General features: G+C 46.1%; 1 protein-coding gene across 5 annotated transcripts in view; it reads left to right on the top strand.

The window, feature by feature from the left end:
• The first annotated feature begins 943 nt into the window (after nt 1-943).
• The window catches only part of SYN3 (synapsin III), a 493,419-nt gene continuing 481,891 nt past the window's right edge, over nt 944-12,471 (top strand). For 2 of the 5 annotated variants that reach the window (XM_017536348.2, XM_017536345.2), the window contains exon 1: nt 951-1,042. The gene's annotated coding sequence lies outside the window, so the exon portion shown is untranslated. Of the gene's footprint in view, nt 1,043-1,203; nt 2,146-6,400; nt 6,782-12,471 lie in introns of those variants that run through there. The other 3 variants (XM_017536347.2, XM_037741268.1, XM_037741269.1) reach the window with 3 other exon arrangements.

The following is a 12,471-nucleotide window of genomic DNA, read 5'->3' as shown; positions in this document are numbered from 1 at the left end:
TCCCAAAGTGCTGGGATTACAGGCATGAGCCACTGCGCCTGGCTCCTTATTTTTAATCACCTTCTTGCCACTTGCCACCCCCACACCAACCCAGCACCTCTGAAACAACAGTGCTTATCACAATCTGATATTCTCTTACTTTGTTTTGATTTATTTATTTATTTATTTATTTATTTTGAGACGAAGTCTGCTCCGTCGCCCAGGCTGGAGTGCGATGGCGCCATCTTGGGTCACTGTAACCTCCCCCTCCTGCGTTCCAGCAATTCTCTGCCCTCAGCCTCCCAAGTAGCTGGGATTACAGGTGCCCGCCACCATGCCCAGCTAATTTTTGTATTTTTAATAGAGACGGGATGTCACCATCTTGGCCAGGCTGGTCTTGAATTCCTGACTTCGTGATTCACCCGCCTCTGCCTCCCAAAGCGTTGGGATTACAGGCCTGAGCCACCGCGCCCGGCCGACATTCTCTTTTCTTGTGTGTTATATATAACCTACCCCCACCTCCACTCATGCAAATTCCACGAGGACAGTAGACTTTGTGTTGTTCCCTTTTGCACTCTGGCCCTAGGCCCTCGCCCACAGCCTGGGACATTTGCTCACCTGGAGCCCTGGTTTCTCCTAGGCGCCACCTGAGGTCCGGGAGGTCAGCTGACTTTCTCAAAACTGAATTCCAAGGACACTGCACTCTTCGCACTCCCCGAGAGGCGTCTAGACACTCCTGGGATCCAGAATTATTAGCTAACTGGGCTCCTGAGCCCGGTGGGAGCTCAGAGTTTATAAGCAACTTTCCTTGCCTGGAGAGGTGAACCCAGCAGGGCTGAGGGGAGAGGCGCGGGCGGGGGAGTGGGCGCGGGTGGGCGGGGCCGTCCGGGGGCCTCGCTGCCCGAGCCAATGGGGCGCCGCGGCGCGGGGAGGCCGGGACGCCGGGCGGAGGCGCTCGCGCGGCTTGAGGGGCAGAGGCTGAGCTCCCGGGACCCGGAGCGGATCGACTGGCTGGCGCCGCGCGGAGGCACCACAGGGCGCCGCGTTCCTGGCGGCTCGCACGGTAAGCCGCGCGCCGCCGCAAAGTAGACTTTGTGGGGTTTCTGGCAGCCGGGAGACCCCACCCCAAGCGGGGGCTGCTGGTGCGTTCTGGCGTGGGGCTACGTCCCCGGGAGCTCCGGCTGTGTCTCTGCGGGACGCGGGCGCCCTGAGGGGAAGGGAGGGAGGCGAGGAGCCGCGCGTCACGGTGTCTCCTCAGGCTGCCGCTGCCGGGCCCTGGGCCGGACCCTGGGACAGACAGACCGGCGTGCGGGGGCTGCCTGCCGGCCCGGGAGCGGGGGGCGCTCAAGACTGTGGATCCTAAGACTGCCTCCACCCAGCGCCCGGCCCAGGGAAGAGCTTGCGGGAAACCGGGAACCGCAGCGTCTGGACCTCTGCTCTGCGCCGGCTCCTAGCACCTGCCTTAGGTTCCCAGACCCCTCATGACCTGTTGCCTTGGGGTTGGGGGTCAGATTTGTTGTGCCATTTCCGATTTCCAGTCAGGATGAAATGTCAATGGTTCCCTGGCCAAGCTAGGAGCAGAGAATAGGTCTGGATACAGCACCGCGTGTATTTATCCAGCACTTACTTGGCTCTTTCTGAGTGTCAGGCCCTGTGCCAAGCCGTAGCAGCATGAAGAATGGCCTTGGGGAGCTTCTGGGGCTAAGAGGGACAGAAGGAGGAGCAGTTGCAGTGCAGAGTAGTGCGGAAGACAAGAGATGGAGAAGAGGACGGTTAGGAAGCCAGGAAGGCTTCAGAGAGGAGGTGACCATTGACTGGAAGTCAGAGGGTTTGCCAGGCTGAAAACTGTGTTGGGGGTGGGAGCAGAAATTCCAGGTGGATTTTCTTGTGTGAAGGTAAAGAAACTGAAAAGGTCCAGTTTCCTGACCTAGAACATCAGATAATTCTACAGCAGATAATGGAGAAGGACCGAGTCTTGTTGTAGGCAGGAAATGAGCCGTCGACGTGGCAGGGAGCTAAAACATGTACAGCCCTTAAAGTGCAACCTTAGAATATTTAGAATTTTATCCTGGAGTGAAGGAGGGCCGTGGAAGAATTCTGATCAGTGATCAGGTCACTTTGGCAGCTCTGAGGACAATGGATGGAGGCCGGAGCATCAGAAAGCTGGTAAGTTGTAGTTACTTTCTGGACCTTGGCTGCAAATACTCTCCCCGCTTAAGGGTGGCGCCTTTGCCCGGCAGCTCTGCTCCCTGGCTTCTGGACATGAATTCAGATGATGGCCGTGTAAGGCTTGCTTCTGCAGCCTGCATATCATTTTGATATTGTTTCTGGAGCCTGTGAGCTCGGTCTTGTCATCAGGACTTTGAAGGGTGCCTCTGCACTTCTTTTCTCATCTTCAGGCCCTCTGTGTGCCCTTCACCTCTCCGTGGGTTCCCCCTTCTGTTTCGCAGAGACTCGGTCTCAGCCATTGAAGGTGGGGCTGTGTGTAGATTGGGGTAGTAGAAAGAACAAGGGCTTGCTGGGAAATCACACCAGAAAGTCACTTTAGTTATAGGCTCTGGGGACATTAGCAACCTTCGTGAACCTTCTTTTTCTGATTTCAAAGGAAATCATCGTACTTACCTGTCATGGTTCGGGTTCCTTGGAGAAAGACTTGGCGCTTCTGACGTTTGTGTGCAGATAAGGGAAGAAGGATTTGGCAGAGGGAGGTGCTGATCTATGGTGCAGTGCAAGAGAGGCTTCAATCCATCCCATGAGACAAAGGGACCGGGCCTTCGAAGCCTATTGTTGACCAGCCAGTGGATACAGCCTGGCTCTAGGGAGGGAGCTAGGATGTCTTTTCAGCAAGGTGGTTCCTGACTAGGGACTCAGCTAGGAGCTGGAGTAACCAACAGTCTGGCAGCTGGACATGGGGGAGTCATGAGTTGGTCTTGGAGAGGGGTTGAGAGCTGTCCCAGGGCATCTACTGCCCTACCTCACAAATGAGGTAGTTCTTTGTAATGTGTCTGGTGCAGTAGTAGATATTTTTTAAGTATTCATTTCTCTCACCTTTACATTTCATGACTACAACTGAAAATGAGTTTTGGAATTCGAGTTGAGTCAGCTTTTGCGAGGAGCCTTTAATAATAATGGCCACAAAGACTACTGTTTCCCATTTTTGAGTGTCTATTATGTATACACATCCTCTCCTAGTTGTCCAGTAATACTCCAACATAAGTACTTTTATTCCCATTTGATGGTAAACCCAGCCTTTTCCAAAACCCAACGTCCTTTGCCACGAAGTAATAATTATAATAATAATGATAAAAATCACCCACGTCTCTATGATTTGTAACACTTTCCAAAGTGCTTTTATTGGTGAATTGATTGATCAATCATCCATTCATTCATCTACTAATTAATCAATGAGTGTGTATTGAGTGTCTCCAAGGGGTAGATGCTGTCCTGGGTGCTGGGGAGAAAGCTCAGTCTGTTAGAGGAGATAGACATTAAATACCTGGATTCGTCAAAAGCAAATGTTGAGAGATGAAACATCACATTGCATAGCCAGGATGTGATAGAGAATAAAAGACTCTATGTCCAATTGACTCCCTGTCTTTCAGTTTCAATATAACCTTCTCGAAAAGGCCTTCTGTACTCCCTCCCTTTTATTCTCCCTTCATAACAGTCATTTATCTATTTTATGTACTTTCCTGTTGTTGGCCCTCCCCTTTAGACTGCAGGCTCCAGGGGATCATACATTGCTTCATCCCAAGAGCCTAGTACAGGGTTTAGCACATATTTCTTAAATGAATGAAATGAATGAAGGGTGGATGTGCTTAACAGGATAGTTAGGGAAGGTCTCCTAAAGAAGTGATATTTACACTGAGATCTGGGGGATGAGAAAGATCCAGCAATGCCAAGATCAAGAGGCAGCAAGAACAGCTTGTTCACGTACCATGAGGTGGAATGGAGCCCATTGATTGTGGTTGGGGTTCGTAGTGGGCAAATTGTGTTGAGCGGCCTGAGTTTGAAGGTGATGGGGTCTTAGAGGCCATGCTAAGCTTAGATTTTTATCTAAAGTACAATGAATCATTGAAGGATTTTAAGCCTAGTAATGACCTGATATAATAGTGTATATTTGTGTGTTGTCTGTTATGCCTCTGGGAGGCAAACTCCCTGAAGCAAGGTGCTTAGTAAATAGTGCTTAAATGAATGGATGATCTGTTTTATGTTTTAAAAGGAGCCCATCTCAGCTACCAGCTGAGAAGTGGAATAGAGAGAAAAAAGAATGAGATCTTGTCACAGTTAGAAGCTAGGTGAGAGATATATTGGTGTCTGGGCTAGAGGACAGTAATAGTGTTGGAGAATAGTAAAAGGATTTGAGCTCTATTTAGGAAGCAAAATGGACAGGACTTGCTGATACTTTAAATGCAGGGAATACGGGAAAGCGGGGGATGAAGGATGGTGGCCAGGCTTATGATTTAAGATTGGTTGGATACCAAAAGTCTGGCAGCTCCAACACTAAGTGACTGAATAAACAAAATGTAGTATTATATGGTAAATGGAATATTATTCACCAGTGAAAAGAAATAACCGATACATGCTACAATATGGATGAGCCTTTCAAACATTATGCTGAGTATAACATACAATGGAATTTACTCAGTCATAACAAGGAGTGAAGTACTAATACATGCTGCAAGGTGGATGAACCTTAAAAATACTATGTGAAAACATGCTTAAAAAGCCAGACACAAAAGGTTACATATTGTGTGATTCCCTTTATGTGAAACATCCAGAATAGGTAAATCCATAGAGACAGAAAACAGATTGGTGTTTGTGCTGGTCTGAGGGGAGGGTGGAACTGGGCTTAACTGCTTAATGTCTAAGTGGTTTCCTTTTGGGGTGATGAAAATGTTTTAGAACTAGATAGAGGTGACAGTTTGCTCATCATCATGAGGGTAGTAAATGCACTGTTACTTTAAAATGGCTGGCTTTGTGTTATGTAAATTTCACCTAATTGGAAAAAACGGAACAGAACAAACAAAACAAAAGGTTGAGTGTATGGTAGTACTATTCACATAATAGAGACTAGGAGCAGGTTGTGCTGAGGATACACAATTTAAATACTCTCTTGGAGATGCCCAAAAGACATCCATATAGAGACAGACATTGGCTGTGAGTCTGGAGTCTAGGAGGGGAGTCTGGGCTGAAGATATAAATATGGCAATTGTCAGCACTTAGATGTCAGCCAATAAAATGGATGAGTTCGAGCGGGAGAGAGAGAGGAGGAGAAAAATCAGAGCCTGGATCGTTCTTTAATTTGATATTTGTAGCTATTCATAGGAGAGTGCTTTTGTCCTCATTTTTAGATAAGGACATCAACCCCATCTCCCCTGTCCAAACGAACTTGCCCAAAATCAGTTTATTTCTTTGAGTCTCCAGGCTTCCAGTCCTTTGTCTTTCCCACCTCAGCATGATGCCATTTAGAACTTCGGCAAACACTTTCCCTCTCTTCTTTCAGCCATGATTGAGTATTCACATGTGGCAGGTACTGTCTGGGTATATGTTAGTGGAGAAAGTAGACATGGCTCTAATCTCATGGAGTTTATCCAGTAAGCAAGCAACTGCAGCCCATGACTACAGGACACATTAAGAGCACAGAGCAGGGGCATCTATCCCAGGTTTGGGGTTTGCTGGGTGGTTGGGGAAGGCTTCCAGGAGAAATTGATGGTTAAGCTGAATTTGCAACAGACACAGAAGGAATGAGCCCAAGAAACAGAATAATATGCCATCGTCTTCATTTCCCCATTCATCCCAGGTTCCTGGCATGTTCCAGCTCATCAAGAGAGTCCACATTTTCTGTGACTCTAGAGGCAATAAGTAAATAAATGGCTTGGTTTGACTTCAAGCAGGAGCTTCAAAGGGGTAGCAAGGGCAAGTCCAAACAGCCTGTCTTTCAAAGCAAGGCTCCATCTCCTTCTCAAGTGACTTATCCTCTCTTAACCTGACTTTTTATACTTGAGATATGGACCATTGTTCAGTGCAGGGAATAAATGAGATGAAGAGTTTCTGAGTTGATCAGTGGTTGCCACACTGTGTACGCCATTTAAAATACAGATATCCATGCTTCCTTTGTAGGTTCTGATTTAGATGGCTTGAAGTGAAAAATGATGATCTGTATGTTTAGAAAGCACCCTGGATGAGTCTGATAAAAGCAGGTTCAGGAAGCATTGGTTTAAAACAAATCCTCTTTGAGCATGAAAGGGTTAAGCACTTAGAAGCAGAATTTTGCCTTCTAGGAATTATTAGCCAATGATGGTGCTGACCGATGATGTAATGGCTTTGGCTGGCGCTCCATTGGTTAAGTGTATTGTTTCTCTTGCTTCAGCTGTTTGAGGAGCGGAGCTGGAGCACAAGGGTTAATAATTTTGTGGAAGCAGTTAGAGCTCTCTCTCTTTTTGCTGTTCCTCTTCTGCTGGGTGTGAGTATACAGCAGGGCCCAGCAGATTGTTGCCCTTCTTCCAATAAACGTCCACACTCTCCGCCTTACACATCCACACTCTCCTCTGTACCTCCTCCCAAGTAAAGCACATGTGTCTGTAGTACTACGGAGGAGGAGAAGGAGGAGGAGAAGGAAGAGGAAGAGGAGGATTCTTTAGAGAAGAGAGGCCTTTCAAAGTTCCACACTGCAGTCTCTTACTGCAGTCTCTCCTTGCCACCGGGGATGGGCATAGCCCCAGGTCCCTCTGAATGAATTGCTAAATTGCCACCTGCTTCTGAGCATTGTTCAACCTGGCAGAATCCTTAGAACCAGGAGGTGAGCCCAAGGTTTTGGATGAGGGAGTGGGCTTGGTAAGAAGGAGCTGTGGGGTGCGGGGAGGATTAGCCCTAGACTGAAGGTCAGGTGCAGGCTCAAGCCAGTGGCTGCCACTGGCTTGTGATATGAGCTTGGGCAGAATGGTTTCCCTCTCTGGGTATGTTTGCTGAAGTACACAATGAGAGGCTTGGATTAGGGCCCTCCTAATCCAAGTTTTAGCAGGCACTAGCTAGGAAGTGTGCTCACCAGGTGATATAAGAAAGCATGTTCTTGGTGTAGCTTTCTGTTAGATACTCCCTGAAGATACATGCTTTCTTTTGGGAATCTGGGCAGGTGGGGAGCTGGTCAGTTTATCCCTGTATCTCTGCAACCAGTTGTAACTCAGTCCCTCCTTATATTGTTTGAGCTCCCTCTAGAGCACTCCAGCTCAGTCCAGTGGCCCTTGTAGAATCTGGGCTGAGGTTTCTCCAGAAACTCCTGAATGGTCTCATGGATTTTGATCTTGTCATTTGGGGGGACCCTTGGTTCCGTGACCCTTGAGTTGTTGGTGTTCCTTAATGTATTTGGGTACTTTTCTAGGAGTCCCAGGCTGGGGCTCTTAGGTGTGGAAAGAGGAATTCTTTTTGTATTATGGATGGCATAATTGTGATTTTGTGTGTGTGTGTTTAATGCGACATGGATTATTGCCTCTGCGTAAAACTTCTCACCTTGCCCAGAAGGGGTCCCCGTGCAGGCATATGTGCCTCAAGATGTAAATTGAAAGAAGTAGTTGTAGGGAAGGGAGAGGAGAACAGAACAGCTGGGGAAAACTGCTAGCAAGAAACCCTGACCTTCATTTCATAAGTAATTCAAGAAATTCTTGCCTTTCATAGACACACTATGATGCTGGCTATCTCTTGTGGTCCTCCCAAAAAGTACAGATATAGAAAGTTCTTCTATTTTATTTTTTCAGAATTGGTTTATGGATGAGGGGTTCCCAATTTTGGAGCGTGGAGCCTGCAAAGGGATATCGTTGTGTGTTGTATGGTCCTTGGTGTTTGCCACCCTGTGTTCTAAGCCAGGCTTTGCTGATATAGGTCCTTGAGCAAGTCGCTGAACCTTTCTGAGCCTCAGTTCCCTCTTTTGTAAATCACAGAGTTAGAAAGGAGTTGGACTTGTTGATTTTTACAGCCCTTCTAGCTCTGGCCATCTGGGCTTCAGATTGCTGTAAGCCTTTGGAATTTGACTTTGTTGATAAAGTGGGTTCAATGGGTAAAGAATGTTTGAATAAAGGGATACACAGCATATGTCCTCTAGGTGCTGGGTGCTTTACACAGGTTTTAACTTATTTTACCATCCCAACTGCACTGGGAGTAGGTAAAATTAACCCCACTCTAAAGATGTGAAAATCAAGGCTAAAGGAGGCTGAGTGACTTGTCCAAGATGATCCACTTGGTCAATGGCAAGGCTGGTATTTAGACCTGTGCAGGCAGATGTACTGAGGCAGTGATCCATGGCAGGATAATGGTGGGGCTGGAGCAGGAATCTTTTGTCTGCCTTTGTTTCCTTACATGCTGTTCTCTGCGGTAGAAATCATGTGCTAGTTTTGAGATAAACTAGCTCAGCCAGGTCACTGAAGATTATCCACTCGCTGTCTGGGACCACACAAGATTGGAGGACCCTGGGTCTGAAAGGAACTTCACAGTTCTTTGGATCAAGCCTCTCAATTTGTTTTGCTTTGTTTTATTTTTCTGAGACAGTCTCGCTCTGTTGCCCAGGCTGGAGTGCAGTGGTGTGATCTTGGCTCACTGCAACTCCTCCTCCCAGGCTCAAGAGATTCTCATGTATCAGCCTCCAGAGTAGCTGGGATTACAGACATGCACCACTACGCCCGGCTAATTTTTTGTATTTTTAGTAGAGACAGGGTTTTACCATGTTGGCCAGGCTGGTCTTGACCTCCTGACCTCAAGTGATCCACCTGCCTCAGCCTCCCAGAGTGCTGGAGTTATAGGCGTGAGCCACCATGCCTGGCCAAGCCCCTCAATTTGTAGCTGAGAAAATGGAAGTCCACAGAAGTTAGCGGATTTGATTCATGTCACTTAATGAGTTCACAAATGGGAAGAAGTAGAGACCAAGACTCCCTGTCTTAGGTGTTTGGAGTTGTATTTTTATGAACTTAAAAAAAAAAAAAACCCACAACACTCCTTCATTTAAGACCCATGGGGTGAGTGAGTTGCATTTAGTTATTCTCATCTCCAGACCCTTTCCAGTACCAAAAGGTTGGAGTAGGCTTAAGGAACGCCTCCTCTGCTTGGCATTGTGGCTGGTGTCTGAGACACAGAGGGCGACAGGCAAGCTGAGTATGAGACCTGGTCACTTTCCTCAAGCAGGCTCAGGCTGTGTTTCCTGGGGTCTTCTAGCTCACAGGTCACCAGACCTTCCCAATGGATGGGTCAAGACCCTGACCCTTTCCTCCTGCATGCGGCTGGCACCTAATCTGTGCCACTGTAAGAGTATTTGCCACATGGTGCGTGGTTTCTGTTCTTTGTCTTCCCGACTAAGAGGCATGCTTCCAGAGAGCAGCTCCCAAAATATTGAATTTAATTAATTGGTGGAGCTGCCTAATGGGGAGGCGGGTGTCAATAGTTTGAATGAGCACCCAGAATAAAAACCGTCCAGTAGTTATTAAAAAACACAATGCAGATACTTGACCCATTTCATGATCACTATAGCATTAAGAAAGTATCACCCAAATAACAGGTTTCAAAAATTCAAATTATTATCACAGGAAAGCAGAGTTATAATTATTCTGCAGGGCTGCTAGCTGCAGCAGTGGAAGGTGGAGAGGAGCAGATAGAGGAAGAACATGCTGTTGGTGGAGCTGTCCAGCAGGGGGAGTCCACCTTCCAAGCCCCTGTCATCACTGAAGCCTGGGAAGGAGTGGAATTTGGCAATCTGTAACTTCCTTTCTAGAGCTAACATATCTTGATTATTTATCAAGCTGGAGTAAATTAGAGGAAGCTGAGTGTACAGCAACACTGCATCTTACTCATTCTTTAGTTTTTAAACCCACAGTATAGTGTGAAAATCATGTGTAGCCAAAAATAGCCTCAAAAACATTTTAATCGCCAAAAAGTTGCATTAAACATGGTTTTTGTGTATGAAACCCTGAATAGTAATTCTCTGTGCTATCCAGTGTGCCAAACTCTGGCCTACAGCAAAAGAAGTAGGAAAAGAAGGTCTATATACAGTTGTCTGCATCTTCATACTGCTCTCTTTTTAAGGGAACTGTCAAATCTCTAGCTGGCATGGGGTGAAGGAGAGGGAATTCTTAGGAGTGTGTACTTGCTTGCAAGGTTTCTGTTATTCAATCTGGATAAACACCTTCTGATATCTTCATATATATTGTTTCAGTCCATTTTGCATTGCTATAATGGAATGCCTGAGACTGGGTAATTTGTAAAGAAAAAAGGTTTATTTGGCTCAAGGTTCTGTAGGCTATACAAGCATGATACTGGCATCTGCTCAGCTTTTGGTGAGGCCTCAGGAAGCTTTAACTCATGGCAGAAGGTGAAGGGGTAGCAAGCATGTCACATGGTAAGAGAGAGAGCAACAGAGAGAGGATGTGCCAGGCTCTTATTAACAACCAGCTCTGGGCTGGGCACGGTGGCTCATATCTGTAACCCCAGCACTTTGGGAGGCTGAGGTGGGCGAATCACTTGAGGTTGGGAGTTCGAGACCAGCCTGACAAACATGGAAAAACCCTATCTCTACTAAAAATACAAAATTAGCTGGGCGTGGTGGTACATGCCTGTAATCTCAGCTACTTGGGAGGCTGAGGCAGGAGAATTGTTTGAACCTGGGAGGCAGAGGTTACGGTGAGCCGAGATCACATCATTGCACTCCAGCCTGGGCAACAAGAGTGAAACCCCATCTCAAACAAAACAAAACAAACCAAACAAATAAACAAACAGCTCTTGTGCAAACTAATAGGGCAAGAACTCACTCATCACCAAGGGAAGAACACCAAGCCATTCATGAGTGATCTGCCCCCATAACCAGAACACCTCCCACCAGGCCTTACCTCCAATACTGGGGATCACATTTCAGCATGACGTTTGGAGAAGACAAACATCCAAACTATATCACATGTTAATAGTTTTTTCTAATGATAATGAAAATTAAATGAGATAATATATGTAGAAACCTTCAGCTCAGGAACTATTGCTACATAGTAGGTGTTCAATAAATATTTGCTGGAAGGTAATCAGCATCTTGCTTCTGTAGACTGGTCCATGCTGGTCTTTGAAACGTTTTAGAGAAGAACCTGACCACTTGTGTCCAGGTTGGTGTTTCCTACTTGAGGCTGGCATGTTCTGCTTGCCTCCTCCAGGCAGTGTTCATTCTCATGCCCCTGAATGTTGCTCCTAAAGTCCAAAGTGGAAAAAGAATGGAGTTGCATGGAGTTGAAGGCAACACAGATCTGAGTTCAAAATGCCAGACATTATCTATCACTGTGTGACATCGGGCATGTTACCTAACCTGTGTGTGTGTGTGTGTGTGTGTGTGTGTGTATGTGTGTGTTTCACGTGAAAATGGGACTAACAGAACTAACCTTGAAGGAAAGGATTAAATGAGAACCTTCAGAGTACCTGGAACCTGTAGAGCAAGTGTTCTGTAGATGCTCATGTATTCATTCTCCTTGGAAAGGTGTTACAGAGAGGTGTTTTTGTTTTATTTTTTTCTTTCTTCAATCTCACCTCAAACTTCTTTGCTCACATTGGTAGCACTTTTAGATAGCTTTCTGCAAGCCCTCAGGAAACCTCACATGGCATTACTCTAAGAAGGCTGTGCTTACAGCCTGGCACCTTTTGCCAGTTTTCTAACCAACACCAGAAAGCCGCACTACTTAGGGAGATGTTGAACTTTAACACATTTTTTGAAAGCACCAATAGCTGAATTAAATATTCGGGGTTAGGACTACTTTACTCAGGGGCCACGTAGGCAGGTGATTTGAGGGTGATACAAAGAAATTTTTGAGTCAGAGTATGGCTTCACGGTCAAAGCATTGGGAATTTCATTATTGAATGTTTGTCTCTTGGGTGTGCTCATTCATTCATTCATTCAAAAAATATTATGGAGTTCTTATCCTGTGTTAGGCAGATTCTGTGTGCTGGGGATGTATTGTTGAATAATACAGATAAGGTTACCCTCATGTATCTTATGTTCTCAGAGGGAAGGTAGAAAATAACCACAAAACAAATATATGATGCCACTTAGTAATAAGTGTCATGAAGAAAAATGAAACCATATAAGGGAATTACTGTTAAAGATATTATTATAGAAAAGTCAGTTAAAGAAGACTGTCTAAGGAGTGAATATATCAACAGAGCCATGATGTTTGGGAATGAGTTTTGGAAACATCTGTAGAAAAGAGTACCTGGTAGAGGGAACTGCAGGTGAGCTTCAGGATAGATAGAGAGGAAGGGGAGGGGAGGGTTGGAGAAGATGCCTTTAGTGAGGCTCCCAAAGCCAGGCCTGGTGTGGACTCATGGGCTGTGTAAAGGAGTTTGGATTTTATTCTGTGTTGGAGGTCTGAGCAAGGAGGTTACGTAGTTTGAATTGTCCTTTGAATTGATTTTATCTTTTAAAATTGTATGGTAAAGTTGACTTTGTTTTGGTGTATGGCTCTATGACTTTTTTTTTTTTTT

This window comes from Cebus imitator, unplaced genomic scaffold (assembly GCF_001604975.1).
Source record: "Cebus imitator isolate Cc_AM_T3 unplaced genomic scaffold, Cebus_imitator-1.0 Scaffold97, whole genome shotgun sequence".
Taxonomy (NCBI): Eukaryota; Metazoa; Chordata; class Mammalia; order Primates; family Cebidae; genus Cebus; species Cebus imitator.
The sequence above is the reverse complement of the archived record's forward strand: the minus strand, read 5'-3'. Positions and strand labels throughout refer to the sequence as shown.